At 51.3% G+C, this 25,648-nt stretch overlaps 1 protein-coding gene and 1 long non-coding RNA gene across 5 annotated transcripts in view; one reads left to right on the plus strand and one right to left on the minus strand.

Annotated features, from left to right (window-relative positions):
• Positions 1-15,540, minus strand: part of PLXNA2 (plexin A2) — a 207,889-nt gene extending 192,349 nt beyond the window's left edge. For 2 of the 3 annotated variants that reach the window (XM_070496819.1, XM_044757634.2), the window contains exon 1: positions 14,863-15,002. The gene's annotated coding sequence lies outside the window, so the exon portion shown is untranslated. Of the gene's footprint in view, positions 1-14,862 lie in introns of all 3 variants that reach the window. The other variant, XM_044757632.2, reaches the window with a different exon arrangement.
• A 190-nt stretch (positions 15,541-15,730) lies between these two features.
• Positions 15,731-24,975, plus strand: LOC139041949 (uncharacterized). 2 transcript variants are annotated; one of them, XR_011497992.1, is made up of 3 exons: positions 15,731-19,835; positions 21,125-21,619; positions 21,724-24,975. It is a non-coding gene; the product is annotated as an uncharacterized lncRNA (long non-coding RNA). The 2 variants fall into 2 exon arrangements; XR_011497993.1 differs by having other exon boundaries at positions 21,125-21,283; positions 21,442-24,975.
• Positions 24,976-25,648: the final 673 nt, after the last annotated feature.

Genomic DNA, 25,648 nt, shown 5'->3' on the forward strand with positions numbered 1-25,648 from the left:
GCACGTAAGACAGTCACAGAAACCATCCGCTGAGACGGATGCCGGCGAAAGCCACTGGCAGCTAAAATTCAGCCACAGATATCCTGCCAGGGGTGCCTTGTACTGCTTCACTTCTTGTGCTTCAGACTCCTTGTCTAACTTTGCCAGGCACATGGCCAGAATGTGATGTCCACCTACAGAACACCTCCTATTGTCCAGATACACTCAAGGATGGACTGCTAGGCACACAAGTTCAAGTCCTCCTCAAGCTGGCCCTTCTGTCTCTCCCCAGCCTCCCTTCCCACCTCTCCCAGAGTGACTCCACTCCCAACAAACTGGTTCATTTGTTGAGTCCCCAGAACACCTTGCGTAGTTTCACTTCTGTGGTCCCCCTCCCTGAAACACCTCTCTCCCCTGTCTTCTTTCTGTTCAAACCCTGTCCATCCTTCAAAGCCTTATGAAGCCTCTAGGACCTCCCCACCCTCAACCCTGTCTCTCCAAAGTCTATTAAAAACTGCTGTTTTTAGCACACACTGCATTGCAGTGTGGCTCTCTTTTTCTGTGTGACTATGTCCTATCTTCCCATTGAATTAGAGACGCTTTGAGGGCAGCAACAATACCTCGTGCTCTGCAGCATCCTGTGCAGGGCTAGCATGATGATACTGGGCTCAGGCTGAATGATGGGGAGCAAGGCAGAGAGGAGGTGGGGATGCTCATTTGCTTTTCTCATCTACTAGTCTGCCCTAAGACATGGTTGAAACTAACACACTTGGCTCAATGATTTGTCATAAGTGATCTTTTGGAGGTACTGAAGAAAGGAGTAAAATGGGAAGAATCATGGCTGTTGTTCATCTTGAACCCACTGGGCAAAGAGCAAATGCTATTGGGTTGGTGGATGAGATGGGGAGAAGGATGGAGAAGAATGAGAAGATACTAGCTCTGCCTTTGAAGAATGCACAATGCAGACAGCTTGTGCAGGAAAAGTCTTGGCAAGAGAACTCCAAAGCCACAAATCGTATAATATCATAGATCACATAAAAAGCATTTAATAATAAACGGCCAAGTGGCAACATAAAGTGATCAAGAGCAGAGTGGGGTGGGGTGAGATTCCCTTAGGAAGGTTTCAGAACAGGCTCTTCCATAAGGAGGTCAAACTTGCTATGGTGTGTGTTGCCAGGCAGCAGGTGCAGAGAAAAGACTATGGGCTTTGGAGACAGACCTGGGCTCAGTCCTACTCTTCCACTTCCTAGTTCAGTGACCTTGAACATGTTATTTAACCTTTCAGAGCCTCAGTTCCCTCAGCCATAAAAGGATACCTCACAGGGCTGTGGTGAGAATCAATGAGTTAATGGATGTGAAAGTGTTTTGTAAACTCTACAGCTTTGAATAAACACCAATTACTCTTGTTTCTGTTTTTGGAGACACACTGGACAAGGGCATCATCTCCTTTGCAGTGACAGCTTCCCTGTATGACGGTAAGAACACTGTTTCAGCCAAGTGAGGGGTGATTCTCCTGCAGTGGAACGTGGTGATCCAGCTCCCAGATCCCAAGACCCAGGCCCCTTGGAAGGAACTGGGTGCTGCTGGGCCCCGCTAGCCATTCTCCCGACACTCTTTGGCCCCAGGCTGTCCAGATGATCGCCCACCTCCTCTCATGGCCTTGAGGGTAATTTAAGGGCCACTTCTGCTGCTCTTGGTAATTCATTCAGGCACGCTTGGCAGGAGAGAGGGAGGAAAGAGGAAAGCTGGCCCATTGGAGGAGGACGAGACGATGCTGAAGACAGTTCCTGCGGCTGGAGCTCCACATTCTTGGGGCTCTTCCCATACTGACTCTGGCCAGATGTCGGGTGAAATTCCCCGTCCTTATCTTCCCCTGCCTCTCCTCCTGTCCAGGGTTTTTCTGAACCGACAGCCAGCCTTCGAATAAACAGCTGTAACTCCTTTTTATGAGGAAGCTTCTTAAGCAGGCTGTGTCCCCACCCTGTACCTTCCCACCTTCAGTCTCTATTATTTTTCTCTCTTTGTCTGAGACTCTGAGCTCTTGCAGAAAAGATCCCGAGCTGTCAGGCAGCCTCTCTTAACTAACAGGCACGTTCATACTCACACAGACTGAGCAGGGGAAGTGCTGTGGAGCTGGATAAAAGGGACCTGGGGAGACTTCGGGCAGTCGGGCAGAAGTCTGTGCAACGAAGGGGCTTGTCTGTGCCGAGATGCACATGTACTCAGCCTGAGGAACCCCTAACACCTGGAGTGGCATCAGCCCCTCGATGAATGGGCAAGAGAGAAGAGACTTTTGAGGCCCTCGCAGCCTTATCAGCTCCGGGAGTCTAGGACCCCAGCCCCACTGTGAGGGAAAGTGAAGGGAAAATTATCAGAGAAGCTGACACAGGGAGAAGAATGTGCTAGAGGGAAAGCAGGGGGGAATGGCAGGCGGGTGCAGCGTGGGGGGACCTGGGGCAGGAGATGAAAAGAACTCCCTGAGTGAGAATCTGGCCCCTGATGATGAATGGGGTGTGAGAGAGGAGCCTGGAAAAGGGTAAACAGCCAGGAGGGAAGCAGGAGGGAGGGAGGGGTGAGGAGAAAGAATGCTGAGGTCAAAGAGCAAAGAAAATGCTCCTGGAGTGATTGATTCAAGATCCAACATGTTGCACACCCGGATGGGTGCACATGTGCACACAGATGTGCTCAGCCATGGCCTTCCCTCCCACACCCCTGCCACAGTGGGAGCAAGTCCACTTTTCTCCCAGACCCAGTCCATGCCCTCTGGATGGCCTTTCTTCTGATGGTGGGTTCTGAGGCCCCAAGGGATCCCACTGTAACATACACTAGCATTTGTGCAGTGATTTTATAGTTCACTGAGAATTTCACGTACGTTATCCATTAATGCACCCCCCCATGCAGGCCTGTGAGGGAGAGGGCAGTATCAGCACCAGCATTTCACAGGTGAGAAGACTTAGGCATATTTGAAGTGAAATAGTTCAGCAAAGGTACCAGAGGTGGAGGTAGGACTTGAACTTGGGGTTCTCGGAGGTAAACATGTCACCCTGCTGCTCTGCTGCCTGGAGTTGTAGGTGCCACTAAGTGACATCTCCGAGACATCACTCCCTCCAGAGATCATCCTCTGCCTCCAGGCAGGGGAGACTCTGCCATACTCGTGGTATACTGTTAGTTCTCTTCCGGAATGAGGGTCATCGCAGAGCTGGGTTCTTGGGCACCCCCTGTGAAAGAGGGAGAGGCCTGGCTGGGAGCTTCTGGCCCTCCACCAAATGCCATTTGGCTCCTGCCCAGCCCTGGCTGGTGGGAAGCAGGGCTGAGGAGGGGCTGAGGACTGGAGGCAGCCCCAGGGGCTGGCGCAGGTGGTGGCAGATGGAAAGAGTCCAGAAGCAGGACTTTATGGGGAGAGACGGTGGGGTGCCAACACCCCTCCCCACCCAACCTGCCATTATCTGTGGGGCAGAAAATTAGCTGCCGACTCCCCGTCTGAAGACCAGGACATTTTCACAGCCCCTGAGGCCAGCCCGAGAGGAGGGCACAGGCAGCTCCTACCTGCCACCTGATGTCTCTCCCCACCCATCTCCTCCCAGCTCTCTACCAGACCCTGCTGCTCTTCACTTCTCAACCCTGGCAGATCACTGATTAATTCAGGGCTGTTTAATAACCCTTCTATTTCGATGAAACAAGCTGTCTTGTTTTCTTTATTTTTAACACCGACTTTCGTTTCTTTGCTAAGCATCTTACTGTCATTTAAATTTCTCTGTCTCCAACCAAGCTGATAATAGACTGGAGTGAGCAGCTGCTTCCGTCCTGTTTATGACAATGATTAGAAGTTAGAGCTGTGCAGGCAGAGAGCTGACCAAGTCTAGTTCAGAGGAGTCTGCCCTGGCTTGTAGAGGGAGTGCTCATTTTAACATGATTAGGAGAATTCTGGCTCTAGGGGAGACCAGGGCTTATCCCAGCCTAGCCTTCCTGGCACCCTACTCTGGGGGGGGGGAATTGTGGGGGTGAAGGTGTGAGAACCAGCTCTATTTACTAAGGAATTAAGGCCAGCAGCTGTGGGTCCTTCTCACGGACCTGACACTCACGCTTCTCAACATGGTCTTTTCCTCTATTGAATTTACTGAGCAGCAAACAGGAAGACTCAAGGTTAGCGGATCTGGACACGGGTGGGAGTCTCAGCCATCACCTATTACACCTTTCTGCTTCACAGAGGAATCCCTTCTTGAGACCTGGTCATCATCTTCCAACCTCTGCTTGAATTCCCCAAATGACGTAGAGCTCATTCCCTCTCTAAATAGCTCCTTCTGGGGTTGGATGTCTCTCTAGTCTGTCCTCCTGCAATACTTCTATTGAACTTGTATGACCATTATCTGTGTGCGTTCCCTTTCTCCCTTGGAATGCTATAAGCTCCTCAAGAGCCAGGAGAGACACTTGCCTCCCTCCCATAATACTTGGCACACAGTAGATATTCAATAAATGTTTGATCAATCAAATTAAACTATTTGTGCCAATTTCAATCTCCTTGCAAGTAATGTACCTTTCTTCTACCTGGGCAGGTGCTGGTGAAACTGCCTGTTTTTCTCTACCTGGACAAGTGTCCTGCTTCTTCCTGTCCTCAGGCCAGAAATGGCTGCTTCCTCAGGAGCCAGGGCCCTACTTTGTCCTCCCGGCCCCCAGGGACTACACAGCTAGTGGGAAGCTTGGCCAAGGAAGCTGGGGGCATGCAGCGGAAGCCAATCAGGTGGTCTGGACGAGATCCTCGAGATCCCAGTTCTGCCTCTTGTCCTCTCTATGTCGGTCTGAGAAAGCTCCCAGGTGCATGGTGCACAAACCCTGTCTGGCCGGACACTCCCTGTCTCTTGCTCCACGGCAGCCTCCCAGGCGCACAGTCTGCAGGCAGCTGCTTGGGTCATTGTCTCACCCTCTTCAAGTTGTGAATGCTGAGTCTATAGAGACGGAAACACAAACAGTGCCCACTGTGCCTCTTGGGGAGGGAGGGGCGGCTTGGCCTTGCCAGAACCATTGACTGTGCAAATAGCAAGGCCTGCTGTGGATGGAAGAAAGCTGGTTGGAGCTATTTAACAGAGGGGGGCCTTTCTACACCACACCGCCCAGCGCCATGGAGAGGCAGTCGGTGTGTCCTAAGGACCAGCAGAGTGGCAGAGAGGGGGAGAGGTCAGTTCTTGGGGAATACTGCGCCTCACTGTGAGGTGCCTGCCTGCTCAAACCCAAGAGAGAGGGGGTGGGAGGGTGGGGAGGTCGCTGGGCACCACCTGTCCAGTCAGAGAACAAGAGACTGGAAAGAGAAGGTGGCTAAGTGGGCAGATCAAGAGAGTGTGCTGGGCTAGGCTGGGACACACAAACCTCCTCTCAAACGGAGACCCTCGAATGGCCACTGGCTGTGTGACTCAGGGCAATCCACTCGTCCAGTCTGGACCCGGTGTGGACCTGGGTAAAAGCTGCTATCAAACACTCAGAAACATTTCCCAACTATTCTCCGTCTAATGCCTACTTCTTTTGTAATTCAAACGGCTTCCTTAATAACTTAGAAAAGAAAATCGAGGTAGTTTGTCACACTCCATTTCCACAGCTGGCTCTAGGACAGTCCTGTTGAGTGCACAGGGCTCTCTCCTCTCAGAGGCACCTTCCCACGCTCTGCACTTCCAACAAGGGACAGGGCCCCTTGTGCTTCAGCTGGGAGGGCTGTGGGGGAGCTTCAGGGGCTGGCAGAAGACAGCTGATGTGTCTCCCCAGACTTCCTGCTATGTTCTGACTAATGATCAGCGTTCTGACTAATGATGAGCACTGGCCAAAGGTCCACTCCCTGAGCTCCAGTCCTGCTTGGGCTCAGGGATCCAGTTCCTGCTGATGCTCTTCCTGCTTTGTCGGCCCCATTCACACCCATGCTCCGAGGAGCTCTCCGCGGGAGAGAGGCTAGGCTTATTGCAAGCATGCACCCAGAAGCCCATGACATCTGCCCCTTCCCCCTGCCATGCGGAGCTTACCTCTCAGAAAAATGCCACCTCACCAGTTCTAGGACAGTACCGCTCATCTCTACTCTTCTTTAGGCATCAAAACCCCAAGGGTAGCAAGTTCAGAATTCAAATTCCAGCCCCACTGGTTAAATGCTAACCATGAGCCATGCATGCAGCTCCGAGTCCAGATCACCACGGCTTTCCTCTCAGCTTCCAAGTCTCCACTGAGTCTTCAGCCTTTTATCTATTTGTATATATAAAAATCTTTAGCTCACAGATTTTCTTTAAATAAAATCTTATTTTTCTCAGAAAATTCCAAACAATTCAGAGAGAGAGAGAGACAGAGACAGAGAAGAAAAACATCCCTAGCTCGGCTTTATTCCTGCTCTAAATTTTAGAACAGTTTTGCACGTTTGCAACAACTGTCATTTTCCCAAATTCCCTCACACTGTCTTCCCATGCCTGGCTCCAGAAACAAAGACAAATAAGGGCGCTTAGGGAGTCATGAGAAGCATTCAACCCCACTGTATAGACGGAGAAACTGAGGTGCCAGGTAAGGGGGAGGAGCCAGCTCTCCCAGAGTGTCTTCTGGCTCCTCTCGTCTCCCTGCTGTGACCTGGGAGCAAACGGAGGATGACACTGGCCAGCAGGTGAGAAATCTTTTAGGAAGAGGGAAGAGCTGCTCATTGTTCCTGTGTGTTAGGACCCTATTCTGACACCAGGCTCTTCCTGACCATCTGTTCTGACCCCTCTCAGTAGGACCCGAACCTCCCACACAAAGGTGCCAGGTGTGGCTTCCCAGCTCCACATGAAGTTCAGATCATTTTCTCTAAGTCTCTCACAGCTGGGTCCTCGGGCCCAGAAAGCCAAGAAGGCTTCACACCCTGGGGGTCACTCCGAGTAGGGCAATAGACTTGAATTTTGTTAATTTCCGGAGAAACCTCAGGCGGGTGTTTGCCTAGCAGAAACCCCGGGGGTGTGGGTTTCATTCCACACTCAAGGGAGGCGTCAGGAAGGTCTAGGTAGCTGGGGTGAGGGTGGGGGCCAGTCTTGTCAGGGGACTGTGAAATCCTGACTGCCTCTCTCCTGGAAAACACCACCACTCACCAATGTGGAGCGGGGACTGAGGACGGGGTAGAGCTTGCTGACCCAGAAGAGGGTTCTCCTCTCTGGGGACACGGAAGGAGCCTGGTCTTCCTGTCTGGCTTTGGCCAGAGGATCCTAAAGTTCAGAAAATAGGCTCTTCTCCCTCAGGTACCTTTGTTGCTCCGGAGAAAAAAATGGGAAGCTGGGGAGCAGTCAGGGGAGGTGGGAGGTCAGAGGGCAACGTAATATTTACCCAGCCCAGCCGAGGGCTTTCGCTTTCACGAAGCAGGAAACCACTTCAAAGCGGCAACATCCCTTGTGCCGCTTCTGTCTGCCCGCTGGTCCTCCTGCCTTGACAGGGCAGGCAGGGCTTTTGTCCCCATCCCTTCCTCTCCTCCTGAACCTTCCACCCCCTCTCCCTTAAAGAGAGGAGCCCTGTGGCCTGCCTCCTGCTCAGAGAGATTCAACGACTTGTCTATAGTTGCAGAGCAATGACAACACCTGGGTTCCCTGATATTCTGAGCCCGTCTTGTCCCTGGATTTCCCTTGTTTACTCTGAGAGTGTGGTCTGCCACCACAGGATGCGGGGGAGGCACTGGGGTTACAGTTCCTCATCAGAAGCCCCCATTCTGCAACCAGAACAGAAAGCAGAAACTGAGGGTAGGAAAAGGCCTTGGAGACTAGAGTCTAGTGGTTCTTTACATGGAGGGGGGGAAGGTCATAAACTCTCTTCAGAAATATATCTATATATATATCTCCCCACATATTTCTTGAAAGCATAGACTTTCAAGCGTTTCTGGGGCCGGCCCGGTGGAGCAGTAGTTAAGTTCCCACGTTCTGCTTCAGTGGCCCAGGGTTTGCCAGTTCAGATGCCAGGTGTGGACATGACACCACTCGGCAAGCCATGCTGTGGCAGGCATCCCACACATAAAGTAGAGGAAGATGGTCACAGATGTTAGCTCAGGGCCAGTCTTCCTCAGCAAAAAAGAGGAGGATTGGTGGCAGACATTAGCTCAGGGCTAATCTTCCTCAAAAAAAAAAAGTCTTCAAGTCCTCTTAAAGCTCAAGCACGCCCTCAGCTCTCTCAATCCCAGTACAGGGGTCCCCCCACCAGACTCCATTTGAACACTTCAAAGTACAAGGAGAGCAGTACCTTTCATTAAAGGATTAGAGACAGTTTTTAAGTTGAAGCGAAATCTGCCTCCTTCTAACCTCCCTCCCTTAATCCTCCTCTGCCTTCCTTCTGGACAGAAACTTTAAAAGAGAGTGGTTCCTTCTCTACGTAGCCAACACGGCAGAGACGGCTGGTGGAGCAGGCTCTCCTGCTCAGCACAGGTGTAGGGGTAAAATACGAATTTTTTTCTTTCCAGTCTGATCCACTTAATGAATCCATTCAGATAAGAGTGGGTGCATTAACAGCAGGGTTCTGCATACTTAGACGTGAATACAGATGAGGAATAACTTTTCCGGATGAGCCACACTGGCTTCCACGCTGCCAGCTCTAGGGGACCGGAAAGGGATGCAATTTACATAGAATACAACGCAGGAGCCCCTCGGGAGTGTGCAACGTGGCGATCCTGCTCTAGGATGTTGACAATAGAAAACCACTCCAGTGTTAGTTTAAAATCCAGAGGAGAATGAGGAAAAAAACGGTTGGGGGTAGTTCTGAGAGGTTGAGGAATGTGCCAGTGGTAGTCAAACTTGACAGGCTACTGTGACCTTCTCAGTCACCTGAGTCTCTCTCCTGGAAATCTACATTTTCCACTGACTAGAGCAAAAGCTTCCAGAAGCTTCTGTGCCTTCACTTCCTCTGAACCCCCAGTACACTGTAAACTCCATTCTGCTTACACTCAAGTTCTTTGAGTGTACTTGGCTGATGTAACTCTCCCGGCCCCCAGGATTCGGTAAGTTTCTCAAAGGGAGGATCTCCTGCTTTTTCATCTCTATACTAGGAGCTACAACATTCTTAGCACTACATAAGTGATCGATTTCTATTTGTTTCAACTTAAATGGATTCCAATTCCTGCTTTCAGGGTCTTCCTATTTGGTTCGGTGCAAGGACAAGAAGTGTGGTGTAACAATTCAGACGTGAAGATCACAGTTGAAGGGCGTGTTCAGCTGTTCCTCACCCCTCTTTCGTCTATCCTTTCATACCCAAACAAGAAACTCGGGTGGGAAGGGAGGCTGTTTAAATACAAAAAAGAAAAAGCTTGGGAGTTGAATTCCCCAGACAGTGCAGAGAAGCAGCGGAGAGGCCTCTGTCAGAAGCTGCTGTCCTCTCTCTCCAAGCTTCATAGAGAACATGTGTGTTGGGGGGCACAGAGGAGAGAGGTTCATCCACCGCCTATTCACTCTGAGCCCCAGGACCCCTCCCCCTCTTCCTTCTCAAAGACAGGTTGAACTTTCCAAGGGCAGCTCCACTGCCTTTTATCTCTCGTTCTGAAAGTAATTCTAGCCCAGGAAAAGCAGGATTAAACTTTCATAACATGACACATTCATCTTGTTTTTCTTTTTTCTTTTCTCTCTCCTCCCTTCCCTCTCTGCTCGACCCCAGGTACATCTGAGCCAAAGGGGAGCCCAGATTAAATATCAGAGGATGGTCTCAGATCTGAAGAGATGCTACTTTCTGGCCCCCTGCCCTTCCCAAAACTTCCAATCTTCTTCCGTATCCCTTTTAGACAGTTATTATCTCCTCAGATGAGAAAAGCCTCTGGACTCTGCGCTCGCTCCAGACTGTCCTCTGCTAAAATGAAAGGAGGAATTATCATTCAGAGAAAGGCTCCCACAGAGAAAATGAAGACAAAGATGGAACCAGTGATAACAACGCTGACGTGCATTCAGTTCCTGAAAGGTCTGTTTAAAAAAGTCTCCTCAGGAGCAGTTTTGCCTCCACCTGAGAGTGTTTTGAAAATCCACATTGAGGGAGCTGGAAGAAGGGGAGGGTGTGAAGGCGCCTTAGGGATGGGCCAAAAACTTGTATTGCTGATAAAGGGCCAGCCAGCCTACTGGACTGCCTGCCAACTGGAGAATGCGTCCCCCCACCTCCTCCCACCCCCAGACGCATCCTGTCCGGACAGGCCTTCGCTGAGCTGCTCACAACCCAGCGCACCTCTGCTTAATGCTGCAGGCGCCTTTCCCATTCCCCCTGCAACCAGACAGGGGCCCAGAGGTCCCACTGGGAAAAGGACCCAACCAGTTGTGGTCTCTGGGTAGTGACAGCTGAGAGTTTCTAATATATCTCATCTATTTTTTTCTTCTAAAAAAAAAGAGCACAAAAGCCACGGTTGAGGGCCAAGCCTGGTTTTCAAGAGTCCCCTCTAGTGGAGATAACCTGCTACTTCAGCTTCCCAGTTCAGTCCTGGGGAGCGTGCCCCTGCCTAGGAGGGATGAGGAGAACCCCCTCTGCGTGGACCTTCTTTCCCCCTCTTTGCCATCTTGGCTCCGGGCTCCTTCTGCTCCGTGCACACTGTCAGTCTCTCTGTCTTTATCTTCCTTTTCTGTCTGCCTGCCTCTCTCCCTTTATGTGTGACTGTTTCTACATCTTGACTCGGATCTGCACACGTGTGCCTTCGCTCCTGCATCTTGGACTGTATCTCTGGTCCATCTGCTGATTTTTTCTGAAGTGCAGGGCGCCAGGTGTGATGAGCTGGAAATGCTTTGACAAGGCCTTGGATCAAATGGCCTCATCTCAGCGGGCCAAAACAGAGACCCAAAGCCAGACCCCAGTGAGAGATGCGAGGACAACCAAGTGTTCCTCCAGGAACGGAACTTTGGCAAAAACTCCCTCCCCAACCCCGTCCTCCAAGCACACTTGGGCCTCATGAGTTAACATCAATGTCTGAAGCAGCCTATAACCTGTGCTTGGGGCTCTGGCTTTGGAGTCCAGGGTGACAGCAGCTCACTCCCCTCAGTCAATGCTCCCCACCATCCAGCCTCCTTCCCGCCTCTGCCATGCATCCCACCATGCAAACAACCAACCAGCAATGCCCGGGTGAAGGAACAGCTGGCAGGGGGTGGGAAGGGGGAGAGAAAAGGTGAGTGGGGACCAGGACTGAGCCTGGAGAGGAGACAGAGACAGAGCAAATCCTCTGCTGGGGCGAGAGGGGACAGGGGAGAACTCCTGCTGATTCTCCAGATTTCTGAGAGATATCCTTCCACTCAGGAGGGAGACAGGGCCAGGGCAGGGCAGGGCATTAATGGTTAACCAACTGCCGGAGCGGGGAACTTTTCACTGCTCAGGCCTAAGCCCTTCCTTCCAGCTCTCACCCTCCCTTCCTCCTCTCCGTACACTCTTACCCAGTAGGGACCCTACTCCCCAACAAAGAACTTTCTTGCCTCTATTGCTGTCCTCAAATTCCAGATGGAAGAGTGTGGAGCTAGATAAAGAGGTTCCATATGCCCCAATGCCAGGGAATGGGGCCCCCGGGAGCCTGAGGACTAAGCCGAGGAGAAAGGGGGTGTCCTGTTCTTACCATCCATCCTTCCCCGGCCCTTGGGACCAGCTGTTTGACCCCAGGAGGAACTGCCTCTCTCTGTCTCCATGGGGCTCACCTTTAGAAATGACCAAAGAAGAAGAGGACGCACACCCACCCCTCATTTACTCTAATCAGGCATGAAATCTTTGTAACTAAGTGAAAAAACTGTTTCCCATAAGGGAATCAGTTCCATCCATCATTGTTTGAACTGAGCATATGTGAAGGGGAAAAACAGAATATTCACATATAATGAATTGATAGCAGACTGCCCCTGGGGGAGGGTGGTAGTGATGGCGGCCAGGGGGTGTGCACATGAGCTGTAAAGCAACAGCACTGCAAAGCCTGCTTCTACTAGTTTCCCTGTGGACGGTCCTGAATTATTTGCAGTTAACAGACTGTAACACAATGCTCCAGTCTCTTTATGGTCAGAAAGGGGGTGGGGGTGGGGGTGGGGGGCTTGGCTTGGAGCTCCTTGCCTCTCCATTTGCCCTGATGGACAGAAGTATATTGGGCCCCAGTCTGTGTGTGTGGAGACAGCTGTGTGACAATGTAGGGAGACAGCTGGGGGGTGGGGGGAGTGTTGCTGTTGGAGACAGAAATCGCCTCCCCACACGCCAAACCCCATATCTTGGGGAGGCTGCCATAGAAAAGGAGGCAAGATAGAGATTATAACACCCCCAAACCGTGACGACTCCAGCACCATAAATATTTCATAGTACCTGAACTGGCGAGTTTAGGCTGCTGCCAGCTGCTGCCTTGTATATTTAACTGTGTCACTGGTTTTCCCTCCCACCCGTGTGCTTTCTTGTAACATGCCCATGAAATAAAGATTAGCGAACTCATCAGAAGTATTTGTCACCGGGAAAGGGGCCTAGGAGAGAAGTAGCTGTTCTTTGAGCGCCTCTTTTTAACCTCATTTTAAGCACAGACTCTAGAACAACAGATGGTGAACTTTTGCATCCACACCTGCAGCTTTTGATGGTCAAGGGGGCTGGAAGGTGCATGTTCCCTGGCACTTTGGGGATGGGGGTGGGTATTCAGGCCAGCTCCGAAAGGGGGTCACCAACCTTGTAATGACATGGTTTCTTTTGGGGGATAGACATGCGACACCACCATTTATTCTTCATTTAGACTTGAGCTGAAAGGCCACCTGGGCCCCCTGCCCTGCTCTAGGCTGCGAGGTACCCTCATCCTTATGTCCTGTCAAAGAGAAGGGCCAGGTGGGATCCCCTGGCCAGGCTCGTGGTCCCCGGGCAGAGGAGACCTTCTGGCACTTTACCACTTTGGATCCTGCTGTTCCTCAGCGGCATCTCCACTGCACATCGCTCCAAATGTCATTTCCATTTAACTGCTTTGCGAGCCAATTTGCCCCATCCTAATGCAATTTGCTGAGGACAGTGAGGGAGCAGGGAGGGCAGTCTGCATTGCCCTCCCTTTATCAGCTGGTCCCTGAAGAGGGTTGGCCGAGGGACGGAGGGGAACAGCTCTTTCGGGTAATGCTGGCAGCGAGGGCAAGTTCTGGTATGCGGACGGGTCGCGATGAAAGGCGGAGATGCCAGGTGGAAGAAGGGAAAAGAAAAACCACCTCGCTAGGGTATCTTGACAGATTGCTCTCTCAGTCTTCTTGGTTCCCTACCCTCTCTCCTCACCCCACCTCCCCACCCCCCAGGCCAAGGAGGAGAGATCACAGGTAATTAATTCTAATGGTGCTATGTGAGGTGAGGGGGAAGTTAATGAATTCTTCTCTCTTCTTGCCAGGAGGTCAGAGGCGAGAGGGCTGCTAGCAACTCCAGGAGCTTTCTGGGGTGATCGCACAAAAGTTGTGCATTTCAATTAGGAATAGCTGAATTCTTCCCGCCAGAGCTATCTCTTGCCCAGGCTCTGTCACTCTGTTGAAGGCCCCAGAATCTAAAGCCTGCCCAGTGGGAAGAGTGAAGTTTCAAGGTCTGGGAAAGAAGCCCAGCAAGACAGGAGCCTGCTATTGTGTAGGAGTGGGAGAGCTGAACCTGAGTCCTGCTCCCCAAACGTCCAGCCCAGCTCTGATACTCATCTGAGTCTGCCGCTCATAAACCTTGTCCACTGTGCTTGTGAATACAAGGAAGGGGATGAGAGGGTCCCAAAATTTCTGTGGGTTCCTCCAAGCTGCTGGACCCCCAAGCCATTGCCTGGAGCTAATAACTCGCAGCCCTGCTCCCTCAAACTCATCCTGTCGTTGTATCCCTTGCATACCGACTACTGAAATGCCACTGTTACCCTAGAATCTTAGATTCCAACAGGAGACCTGATAAGATTTCCATTGCCCACCCAATGGGACTCTCATTTCTAGACTCTGAACTGACCCAGAACCCCAAGTCTTTTACCCAGCTCCCCCTCTCCCTAATTATCTCCATTCACTCAGAGCTGAGTTTGAGTACGTAGCTTCTCTGAGAGCAGGGGTCATGCCAAACAGGTGGACATTTGTCAGAGACCTGAAATGGCAGTTTTTGGTGACTCTCTCCTTGTCCCCACACCATGATTAACATTTACATTCACTACCTGTGGCGTGGATAAAAAGAACCAGAATTTTCTAAGATCCCTACATCACTTGTGGCTGGGGGGGTGGGGGGGGGTGGCAAGAAAGAGCACATTGGAGGGAAATATTCTCAAATGGTTCATATGGAGCCTCTGGGACCCTGGGCAAGCTCCTACTTCAGCCCACAACCCTCTCGTGCAGCTCAAACCAGGGGATGGTACTGATCGGTGCTTCATCACGAGGGAGCACATAGGAGGGCATGGAGTACACTTATCCCCTTTCTGTGCCTTGGAATTCCTCCTTGAGCCTCATGGAACCCGCGCAAATGATGCTTTCCCCTTCGATTCCCAAGTCCCCTGATCCGAAGGAACAGCCTGCGGCCGCCAGGGACTCCAGCACCCGAGTGAACGCCCCCAAACCGAGCGCTGGCGGCAGTGGCCTTGGGCTCTCTTGCTCGTGACACCAAGGCCCGCTTTGGGCTCCAGCTGTCGGGACAGCCCCGCCGCCCCTATGCTCCCCAAAGCCGCAGAGCGCCGGCAGGTGCGCGGTGGAGGCGCGCCGCGGAGCGCCGCCGCCACCGCCGCCGGCGGGAGGCTGGTGGCTGGGAAGCCGGTGCCGGCCGGGAAGCCCAGGGCGGGAGGCGGCGGCTGGGAGTCCGCCCGCACACGCGCGCGCGCCGCGTTCCGGCCCGCGAAAGTGGCCGGACCCGCGCGGGGACTCGGCCGCCGCAGCCAAGCCCCGGTGCCTGGGGCCGGGACCCCAAAGAGGCGGGCGCGGGAGGAGCCGCCGTGGGGTGTGAGCGCGATTGGGGGGTGGGCAGGGGGCGCCGCCGACTTACCCAGCTCGGCGACGTCTGTCTGTCCTTCCGTGCCCAGTCTGTCCGCTTCGGCCCCTGGCTGCCGAGGGCGGCGCGCTGTCCCTCTCACTGCCCGCAGCTCGCAATCACGGGGACGACCAAATCCACATGGAGTCCAAATTCATTAAAATCCACGTCAAGCCACCAGCCACTTATCTGTATTCCTGAAGTGGCCCCTCGGTCTCCGGTCCGCGCGCCCCTCCGTCCTCCGTCGCCCCGCAGCAGCCCAGCCAGGCGCTGTCGCCCGCTCGCGGGGGGAACCCGGAGGCGCCGAGGGGGCGTGTGGGGGTGGCTGGCGGTGTCTCTCCTTGGGAAGCAGCAGAGCCCCGGCTGTCTTCAGATTTTTCCAGCGCGACTTTCCGGGCTCCTCTGACATCAGCAATCCCGGCGCTTCCTTCCCTTCTTGCTCCCCGGTTCGTTCAGTCCCATTTCCTCCGGGAACCTGGCTTTCTAGATCTAATTCGAGGGTTGCCTCGCTGGCTCCGCCGCTCGCGCTCCCCACCGCTCCCCAGCTCGCGGGGTCTCTCTCTGGATCGCTCGCCCTTCCGGCTGAAAAATTCCCAGCAACTGCGCTCAGCCGCCCTCCCGCTCCAGTCTGGCGCGGACGCCGCTCCGCCCGGCAGCTCCGGCTCCCGCGGTGGCGGCGGCGGCGGCGGCGGCGGAGCCCTCAGCGCCGGCCTCCCTATATTACCATGCAGCTCATTATCATAGAGGCCGCGCGCGTTAACCCCCTCCCTGCCGGCCGCGCCCGCCCGGGCCGGGGCCGCGCCCGCCGCTGGCACCGCCCGCCGCAGCCGGCCCCCTGCCCCCGCCCCCGCCCCCGCCCCCGCCCGCCCAGACTTCCTCCTCCGCGAGCTGTCAACAAAGGAGAATCAGGTTTGGCATCTGGAGGCCGCCCCGCTACCCGCCCTGCACTCAGCTCTGCCCGGACCCACCGGCCACCTTAAGTGGCCAAGGGGGTAACGAAAATCCTGCCAAGGCCTAGGGATTCGGGTCGAGGCCTCGCGAGCCCCGGTGCGAGGAGCTCAGGACGCAGGAGGGGTGGGTGAGGGCAGTGGGGACGTGGGCTTCCTCTCCCTTAGCATCACCTGTCACCACGCACATCCTGCACGCTGCCCTCTTCATCTTTCATTTGAGTGAGGGGTGAGTGGGGAGGAACCACCCTTGCCTGATGAGGTTGAGAAGGGGGTCTCGAAATTTGTGGGAGCAAATTTCCTCTGCTCGTGAATGTCAAAAAGCCAACAAGCTGTCAAATGAGGTTTGAAGTTGTTGTTATTTTTATAATACAAAGCGAAGCTTTGCTCTGAATCTCAAGCTTCTAGCTCTATTAGAGATTCTGGGCACCTGGCAAGCGAGGGGGACCAGACGGGAGCTTTCTATGTCCGGATCCAGGGAGGCTGCCTGGCAGGGGAATCAGAGAGGTGGCGGTAAGATAACTTATTTTAATAACCTAAGGTGAGAGGTTTCTGGATTCCGGACGGCAATGCCTGGGTGCTTTTACGACCGTTGATTCCGTGCCATATAGAGTTTCAGCATCTCCGCAGCATCTGGACGCGGCTTTCCGAAAGGGGCCTGCAGACTAGACCCCAGCGAGTTCGCGGGGTCTGCGTAGTCCAAGCTCGCGATTCGAGCACCCGCGAGTTTACTCAGCACGTCGAAGTATTCCGATAAGCTCCCTCTACTGCCCTCTGGTGGCCACAGTCCTCAGTGATATAAATAGAAAAAAATTAACTCCCGAAACCCTACAGGGAGTCGCATGAAATTCTCAGTGCGGTTGGATCCTTTAAAAAAAAAAATTAGACTCACGGGTCGTCTTGCACAATCGTCCATTCACTCCAGAAAGGGAAAAATCTAGGCTTTGCTTTACCTACAGAAGTTAGCTAACTCTTCAAGAGTTCGTTCTTCATGGTAATTAGCTGAAATTTGTCTGCCTGTGACTTTCCCTGGTTATCCCTAGGGTCCTGTGGAGCCACAAAGAATCTGTCTAAGCTGTCTTCCGTGATCCGAACCTGTTCTTTTCTCTGAACTTGTTTAGCATTTATTGTTGGCACCCCTCCAGGGAATTATCATACGTTACCCTATATTATTATTTATTTCTCTTCATAAATAGATCTTGTCTCCCCATCCAGACAGCCTAGTCTTCCCTCTTATCTCTGGGTAGACAGAATCTAAACCACAATTTATTAAGGAAGATGATTTGAAGAAGATGTTGAAGATTTTGTAACAAATTTCTCCCATTTGTTTGATACATGGAGCATGGGTCTGGCCAGCTACACCTAAGACAGCCAGCGTTAGGGTTGGAAATATCTAGCTGATAAAGCTGGAAGCTGAAAATTAGGACCTTCTGGTTCTAAATCAAGAGCTGTGTGACCCTGGGAGAGGTCACATCTCTTCTCCCTGCCTCAATTTAATCACGTCTTGGGAAGATTATAATGCAATTTAAATAATTTTCTAATACCAGTCTCCCACCTGTGGTCCAGAAATAAATCCTAGAATGAAGAATGAGGAAGGATAAAATGAAACAGACTTCTCCGTTCAGCTATCCTTCACTCCCAGCCTCCCCTGCCCTTCCCAAATAAAGGGAGAGGAAGAGACAGGGAGGAGGAGAGAGAGAAGACAGACAGCATGACACAATGTTACCCAATTTCCATGTTGCCACTGAGCGTGGTCTGAGATCTGAGTCCTGTGAGGTTCTAGGAGTACCCACACTCGCCATAAGAATGGGCAGAACGCTAACCTGGTCTACTGGAAGGCACCCTGGATGAAGTCCCCTTGATACCACTGGGCCTCAGTTTGTCCATCTGTAAGACTGAAATTTCTACCTTCAATCTTCAGACAGTTGAGGGAATTAAAATAGATACTTGTAAAAATGGTAAAAGAATTAATAGTATCATTAAAATGGAGAGATTTGTTCATATTTTCAGTCCTAAGAGGCTAGAACAAATATGGATCTTATCAGTTAAGTACACAATTATAAAAATGTCTCTTGGGAATAAAAAAAAGAGCTCAGGTTCACGGTTTGTATTTAGATATAACATCATCTGAGGCAATGGCAATATACATGAGCCTTTGGTCTTTAATAATCACAAATAACCATATCCCTTTGATCACTGGGTATTCATTCATTCCACAAATATTATTTATTAGGAGCAAATTTATTAGATTTCTCTCTTTAATGGAATTGTATACAGTACATGATTATTTCTTCCACACATATTTTTTAAGAAATCATACCAATAATTCAACAGGTTCCATACCCTCGGACCTGTCTGTCTTTCAGGGACTCGAGTTTTCTGGCATCTATCTGAACTTTGATGTCTTCTTTCTCATCCTGTCCAGCTGATGTCAAACCCGCGGCCCCTGGGGACTCATCAAGCCTTAGCCAGTGCCTTGCATTCCATCCTCATTTCCATCAGGAGGGATGGCTGCAGCCCAGCACAGTTCTGGGCAAGTAGTGGGCATTTAATAAATACTTATCAAATGAATGGATGGATGGATGGATGGATGGGGATGTGTTTTTCTTATGCCAAATCCTCATTTTTGGAAAATCCTAGCAAGCTCAACAGAGTTCCTCTCTACCCCAACCTACCCACCTCTGCTGGTCATGGTACTCCTAGAACCTCATCCTTACAAAGTTGCCTGTGGCTACTGCATTGCTCTCCTGGGCCCCAGGCCTCTTTTTTGCTTGTCACTGGATGAATGACTTAGAGAAGAGGATAAGAGAAGTGGGAAAGAACAGGACAGCAGCATTCTAGAATGAACTGAATTTTGCCTGGGAGAAATGAGTATTTCTCTGGTGGGGGCAAGTCTAGCTGAGCTGGCCTCCTCAGGCCCTTGAAAGCGAGCCTTACACTTTGCGAGAATAGGCCCAAATGGGCAACCGGCCGATCCCCAGGGGAAGTCTTCTCTCTGTCACAGCAGCAGTTCCAGCCCCACAAATAGATGCCAGTACGGTAGCCCCTCGGATCACAGGAGGTATTTTTGGTGCTGGAAGCCAGCCACACTTTGGCAGCCTTTCAGCATGGTCTGCTCCTTTCAGAGGTGGAGGCTGGCAAGCCGTCAGTGGTTAGCATGGGAATGCTGCCTGCAAGTGTGCTCGCGCATATATTTAGGGAGCCTTGAGTGGGATGGGGGCTGGGTTTGGGAGGCTGTGTGCCTGGACCTGTGGTCGGGAGGCGAGTGGGCTCCTGCATGTCAGTGTCAGCAGTGAGGGATCTTTGGGTGGTATAGGTCTCTTACCAGCCTCGCCTGTGGTTCCCAAAGCTGAGACCACTGATGCCACCACCAGCTCGATCTATCTCTGCTCTAAGATGCGTATCATCTTTCACTTGCCCTGACCCTGACTTCCACATCGCAAGGCAGGGACATGTTCCCCTTGTGGGTGGGGCCTTCTGTCTCCCATGCTGTGCCTCACCTTCACCCAGCAGTGTCTGTCAGGCAACCTTCTCTACCCCCCACCTCGTTGAGAGCAAAGGGATTGGTCTGATGGCCAGGCTGGAGTGTGCAGGACAAGTCCCATGAATGAAAGGGGAGGCTGCTGAGATGCCAGAGTGGCCGGCCTCTGGCTGGGCAGTGGGGACAGGGGACCAGGACACAGCACCAGGGCACCTGCTCCAGGATTCCCAGCACCATTCATGAAGACATCACCCTCTGCTGTCCTCCCCTCCTATCCCTTCCCAAATCCCATTCTCCTATGTGTTTCAAACAGTAGCAGGCCTGTTGAGGATCCACATCAAACAAGGGCGGATTTCAATCCTTTCTTGCTAACCCTCCCACAAATGGAGCTGAAGTCTCTGTGTACCTTGCCCTCTTTCCCTAACCCTCCCTCCCTCTGTCCTTCCATCTAGAATGTTGCTCTGGGAGAAGAATATTCTCTGTGAGGCCCAGCAAACTGCAGCCTTAAACCTCCTGAAACAGGTCCTTGGAACAATTTGCAAGAATCCTGCATGTGCAAGGTAAGAAGGCTACAGAGGACAGGGAGCAAGCGTGGACCACTGGGCTTCAGGCATGGACGGGGTGGGCAGGGGTCAGCTCAGGCTCCTGGCTTCTGCTGCTGCTCTGTGTCTGGCACTGAAGGTCTGAGAAAGGGCCTTCCTCCCTTATTTTTTTAAGAGACTCCAAAAATGGAGACACTACATATTTGGTCATGAAATCTCCAGCTAAGCCTCTCAGTGCCTCAGTTTCCTCATCTGTGAAGTGAAATAATATCCATGGCCCTGCATACTCGGCTTCACAAGAATCAAACAAGATACTGAGTGTGAATCAGAAAGTGTTGTACAAGTACACGGGGATGTTGTCTTAAACTCTAGAAGTTCCTTCCAGAGTCAAACCTACTTCTCAATGTGGTAACTACAGTTCTGCGGTTCGTTCTCTTGTTCAGTTTTCAAGGGCAAACAGCTGGGCTCGGGAAATACCCCGTTGCTTATGGAGTGCCTGCGTCATCTCTCCATCACTTCGAGGTCCCTCCTTTTCTCCCATGGCTCCGTTGGAAAATGCTACAGACCAAAGAGATTCTGTCTAGTTACTTTCTCATATGGAATCAAAAAGCACACCCATGCTGGAGTTGGCCCTCATGGCTAGGCAGTCCACGTAGGCACCCACACCCTCCCAAGCAGGCAGAGAAGAGGGGGAGTAGCTGAGGTGCCTCAGACGCCCCGCCCCCAACTCTACAGCAATTAGAATGGCACTGGCCCTCATTGCCTGAGAGGTACTATGAAGATGCACTTTGTCGGGGGTCCTTCTCTGCTCAGCAGCCCTCACCTGCCAGGAAGCCCTGTACCAACCTGCTTGGCTTTGATGGCCCAGCCTGGTTGGGATGACATTTGCTCTCAGAGCATCAGTTGGAGCCGGGCTTTCTGAGGATTCCGTGTCTCCCAGGCAGGCACACCCAGGGCCTTCTGGGGTGAGAGTGAGTAAGACTAGACAGAGCCAGTACAATTTATCCCTTAAATCAGAAACTCTCAGAACCAATTGGAAGTGATCATTTTGTCCAGGTTTCTTCATTAGACAAAATGATAACTTCCCTTCAGTTGCTTATAATTATCATTATCTAATGGTAAGTGATAAAATGCATTGGGTGTCCATCCTGTTTTAGTTGCAGTGCTTGGCTGTTTACCTATATGACGCCTCATCCCCACATGTCTAATCTTTTTTTTTTTTTTTTTTTAAAGATTTTATTTTTTCCTTTTTCTCCCCAAAGCCCCCCGGTACATAGTTGTGTATTCTTCGTTGTGGGTTCTTCTAGTTGTGGCATGTGGGACGCTGCCTCAGCGTGGTCTGACGAGCAGTGCCATGTCCGCGCCCAGGATTCGAACCAATGAAACACTGGGCCGCCTGCAGCGGAGCGCACGAACTTAACCACTCGGCCACGAGGCCAGCCCCCCCACGTGTCTAATCTTACCAGGTAAAGTGTTATCACCCCATTTCACAGATGCAGAAACTGATGATCATCAGAAAGTCAAGTGATTGATCCCAAGGTTATGCAGGTAATAGGTGGTGTGGCTAAAATTTTCACTCAGGTTTATCTGACATCCATTTTCTCTCGTTTTGTCCTTTTCTGAGGAGGAGAAAGTGATGAATGTGTGAGAGTCCATACTTCAAATGCCAGGAAATGGGAGGCCTTGCATTTCATCCCTCTTCTTAGCCACCAGCCAGCAACCCAGAGCCCCTGCAGCAGGAGGGCTCCCACACACTCAGCGCAAGTCCAGCAAAGCATCTCTGGGCTTCAGTTCTACTGAGGGTCAGGAGTGTCATTTTCTCTTACAAAGGAGCGCATGTTGCAATTGTTATCATGATTATTATAAACAATTATACTAATGAGCTCAATTCTCCCCTATTTTGCAGGGTGTGCATGTTTAACAATGAGAGTTGGCCCAGAGGAAAGAAGTTGCCAATACATGCAAATGTCCACTAGCTTATGTCACCTCTGCCCCCCACAACGCCACATATGTGGCCACGCCTGCCTATCAAAATAATGGGATAATTGGGCACAGTGTGTGCCGCCCCCACCCCTTACTGAAAGCATGCCAGTCGGTCTCTGTGGGAACCCACAGGGAGCAGGGTGAGCAACACACCACTGTCTGCCTTCTCCGTGATTGCATCTGTGCCCTGCAAACCCCAACAGAATTGAACTTACATCTCCTCTTAATTAGGGGAGAGAGGAAGACAAGAATGATAGCAGAAGAATTTCTTCCTGCCTCTGACGGCAAGCTCTTCAGGGACAGAACATTAAGCTCTCCCTCTGTCTGCCCCCGGCCTCCGACTTCTCTTTCCTGACTGATATCTGGCGTACCTAACACAGTGCCAGGCCCTCCCTGGGACCGGTGCCTGTGTGTGATGAGAGTGATGAACAGGGGCTGGTTGGAAAAGCTAGACCCGGCCCTGGTGGCCTGTCTCCGGTCTGCTGTGAGGCAGTGCAGAGCAGCGGCTGGGGCAGTCTGTGAGGCCTCAAGCCAGACAAGTGGGGGCTGGTCCAGGGCCCTCAGGGGGGTCGGGGGAGGGGAGGAGGGTGGAGCCTTGCCCTGAGAGGAGGCTGGCAGAGGATAAAGTCCATGGCCCCATGCGAAAATAAATAAACACATCGCTTCAGTAAGTCAAATACCCTGACATCCAGGTGCAAACCCCAGTGCCTGCTTCAGTGTTGCAAATTTAGAGCAAGGTGTGAACTACTGAAGTCTAAAAGGAAAAATCCAGAAATGGCACAAGCTCTTGGCAGGCAGGAATCGGCCGCATCATCACCCACATCATGAAACAATTAATAGCTAATGGAAAAAAAACACTTTAACATTGTTTTCTGTATTCTGAGTTTTGAATTCCTAGAAAGATGGTCTAGATTTCCCCTCGTCATCAGTTTAATATTTAGTTCATAATTGTTCCTTTTGCAAAATACTCACTTGTTGGATGCTCTGGGTTGTGATGAGGTGGGAAGGAAAGATCAACAAGAGTAATTGTCCCTTTTTATCCTCCTCTTTCTCTCTCTTTCTCACAGCACCATTTTTCTGGAATGGCTTCTATTGACTCAGAACCAACATTCGAATGAAAAGACTACTATTTCCATCAGAAAACAGAGGTTCGAGAGCCAGCCCTGGTTGCCTAGTGGTTAGAGTTGAGCACTTACCGCCTGGGCAGCTGGGGTCCCATTCCTGGGATCCACACCACTTGCCTGTCAGTTGCCAGGCTGTGGCAGTGGCTCACATGGAGGAACTAGAACAACTTACGACTAGGATATACAACCATGCACTGGGGCTTTGGGGAGGAACAAAAAAGGAAAAAAAATAGGAAGATTGGCAACAGATATTAGCTCAGGGCAAATCTTTAAAAAAAAAAAGCAGGTAGGAAAACTCCCACTCGGGTGTCAGGAGGCTTGTGTTCTAATCCTGCCTCTGCTCTTCCCTGGCCTGGCACAAGTCCCCTCCCCTCTTTGATTCTGGTTCCCTATCTGTAAAAAGCAAGAATTAGGCTCTATGCTCCCCTCTCTCCTAGCCCTGCCATGCCGTCATCACTCTAACTCTCTCCTTGGAGAACGGAGGAAGGACATTGGCTACAAAAAAGCCTTCTCGTCATGGCTAAGAAAGCTCAGTGCCTAAAAAATCGACAAGGGAGTGCAATACAGGGCAGAGCCGAGAAATGGAATTTTGCCTTTGAATTGTCTCGAGTTGGATGATTTCTCTCTCTGCCTGCCTTTGATACACTCTTGTTCACTGCTCTGCTGTGATGAAACTTTCTGTGTCATGGGTGGTTCCAGCCCCTTCGATCCATTCAGCTGATGATATTTCCTGATGTTTCAAAGGCCAAGAGTATGGGATGATGGAGTATGGTAGATTTACCTTCTCTCTTCTTTCCCCACCCACCTGGCTCTTCAGCCTCCTCTCCTGTGGAATCCCTATTTTGTGTTGTTCCTCAAGGTCCTGGGATGACAGCAAATCCCAACTCTGGCTACTGCCCAGGATATGGGAGCCCCAGCTCCTGGCTTCCTGGAGAAGCTGGAGAACGGAAAGCCTTCTGTGGTCTCTTGGGGACATCACCCCCCCTGGTGGAACGAAGAGGAACTTTCCCGGCTTCGGAAAAGCTGGGCAGCCTGGCAGCGGTTACCTCTCCTCTGCAGTTTTTGGAGTGGCTAATAATTATTACCCTGTGTTAATCATGACAATGGAAGAACTGCAGCCCATTATTTTGAAATGATCGGCTCCAGTCAATGACTACTTATGACAGCAAAGGGGAAACATCAGCTCCAGGGAGCCCCCATGTAAATGGGGAGTTGAACGAAAGATCAGGAATAATGGAACGTGTATTTAGTTCCATTTTCATCCCTAAAAGGGCCCTGTCAGAGTAATTTCTCCTTCCATGCACTATACCTCGCCATTATTTACAATATCTTCTTGGGAGAATAAAACAACCCCGGAGCCCTCCTCCTCATCTCCCCCTCCCCGCCTCGTCTCCCCCTCCCCGCCCCCTATCAATTGTGTCTCTTTCTGGAGTTTGGCAAACACAGCTACTTCCTCCCGCTGTGCTTTCACTGGAGCTGAAATGAATGTGGCTCTAGTTATTTCTTTCCCTTAATCATTCTTTTTCTTTTTTGCTGGAGAGCATTTTCACGAAGCACAATCACAGAGGAACAGAAAGTCCTGATATTTGGGTGAGCAGCATGCATTTCTTTTCTTTTTTCCTCCCTTGAATAAAAATAACACCCCATAACCATAATATCAGAGGCCTCAAAGGCCATCTTCCAAGGTTTCTCATAATCTTGCCCCATCCTCGGGGTTCAATCTTATTTCTAACAACCCCTACCCACCCACCACCCAAGCCACACTAGTTCCCTCTCAGTCCCTTGAAATCGCCAAGCTCATTTGATCCCCTGAACTTCTGCTCGTGTTATTCCTGCCGTCTGGAATGTATCATCTCCTTCCTCACTTCCCACAGGCATCCAACGCCTGAACCATCTTTAGGACCTTCTCAAGACTCATCTCTTTTACAATGTCTTTTCCAACTTTTGTGAAGGGCAGTTTATGCTCAGACAGTGTTTAAGAATTTGTAAACTTCTTCCTACCCATTGTAAGCTTGGCATAGAGAAGTCACTTAATAAATGTTTACTGAATAACTTTCACTAATGGTACCTGCCATTTTTTACCCATTTCAGAGATGGTAAAGGTAAGGATGTTCAGAGAGGTTAAGCGATGTGTAGATCACAAGTCTAGTAAGTGGCAGAGAAGATACTGGAACTCAGGTGTCTTAATGACAAATCCAGGGTCCCTTCCGTTCTGCTACGCTGCATTCCTACTGCACCCCTCAGGCCTCTCCCACTACTCATCAGTGTGCCTGACTTCTGCACTTCATTTTTCTCATCAGATTGCCAATTCCTTACTGGCAGGGACCCTGCCTTGTGTTTTTCTTGTCCCTTACATTGGAGCTGAAAGTTGTTTATCAATCTCTGGTAACCATTTCACCCCGACTTTTCTCCTGGTCTCAGGATGTCAAAGTGGCTAAACATCATAGGGCCAGACTTTGGAAGGTCTTGGTTCTGATACTGGGGTCTCCTGTGGACGTAGACTGGCAGACACCCATGATCTATGTTCCTCTCTAAGGCTGACACCAGGAGCCGTCCAGCTCTGCTCCCCCGATCTGGGTCTTTGTCATACAGTAGCATGATGACACGGGGAATGTCAGGAGGCCAAATGTGTCCTCCTTTGCGACATTAGAAATGCTTTCTGTTTCATTGTTGCCCTTTCCACCAGCAGGGACAGCCACCAACACCTCCAGCTTTGTTTAAACA

This window comes from Equus asinus, chromosome 25 (assembly GCF_041296235.1).
Source record: "Equus asinus isolate D_3611 breed Donkey chromosome 25, EquAss-T2T_v2, whole genome shotgun sequence".
Taxonomy (NCBI): domain Eukaryota; kingdom Metazoa; phylum Chordata; class Mammalia; order Perissodactyla; family Equidae; genus Equus; species Equus asinus.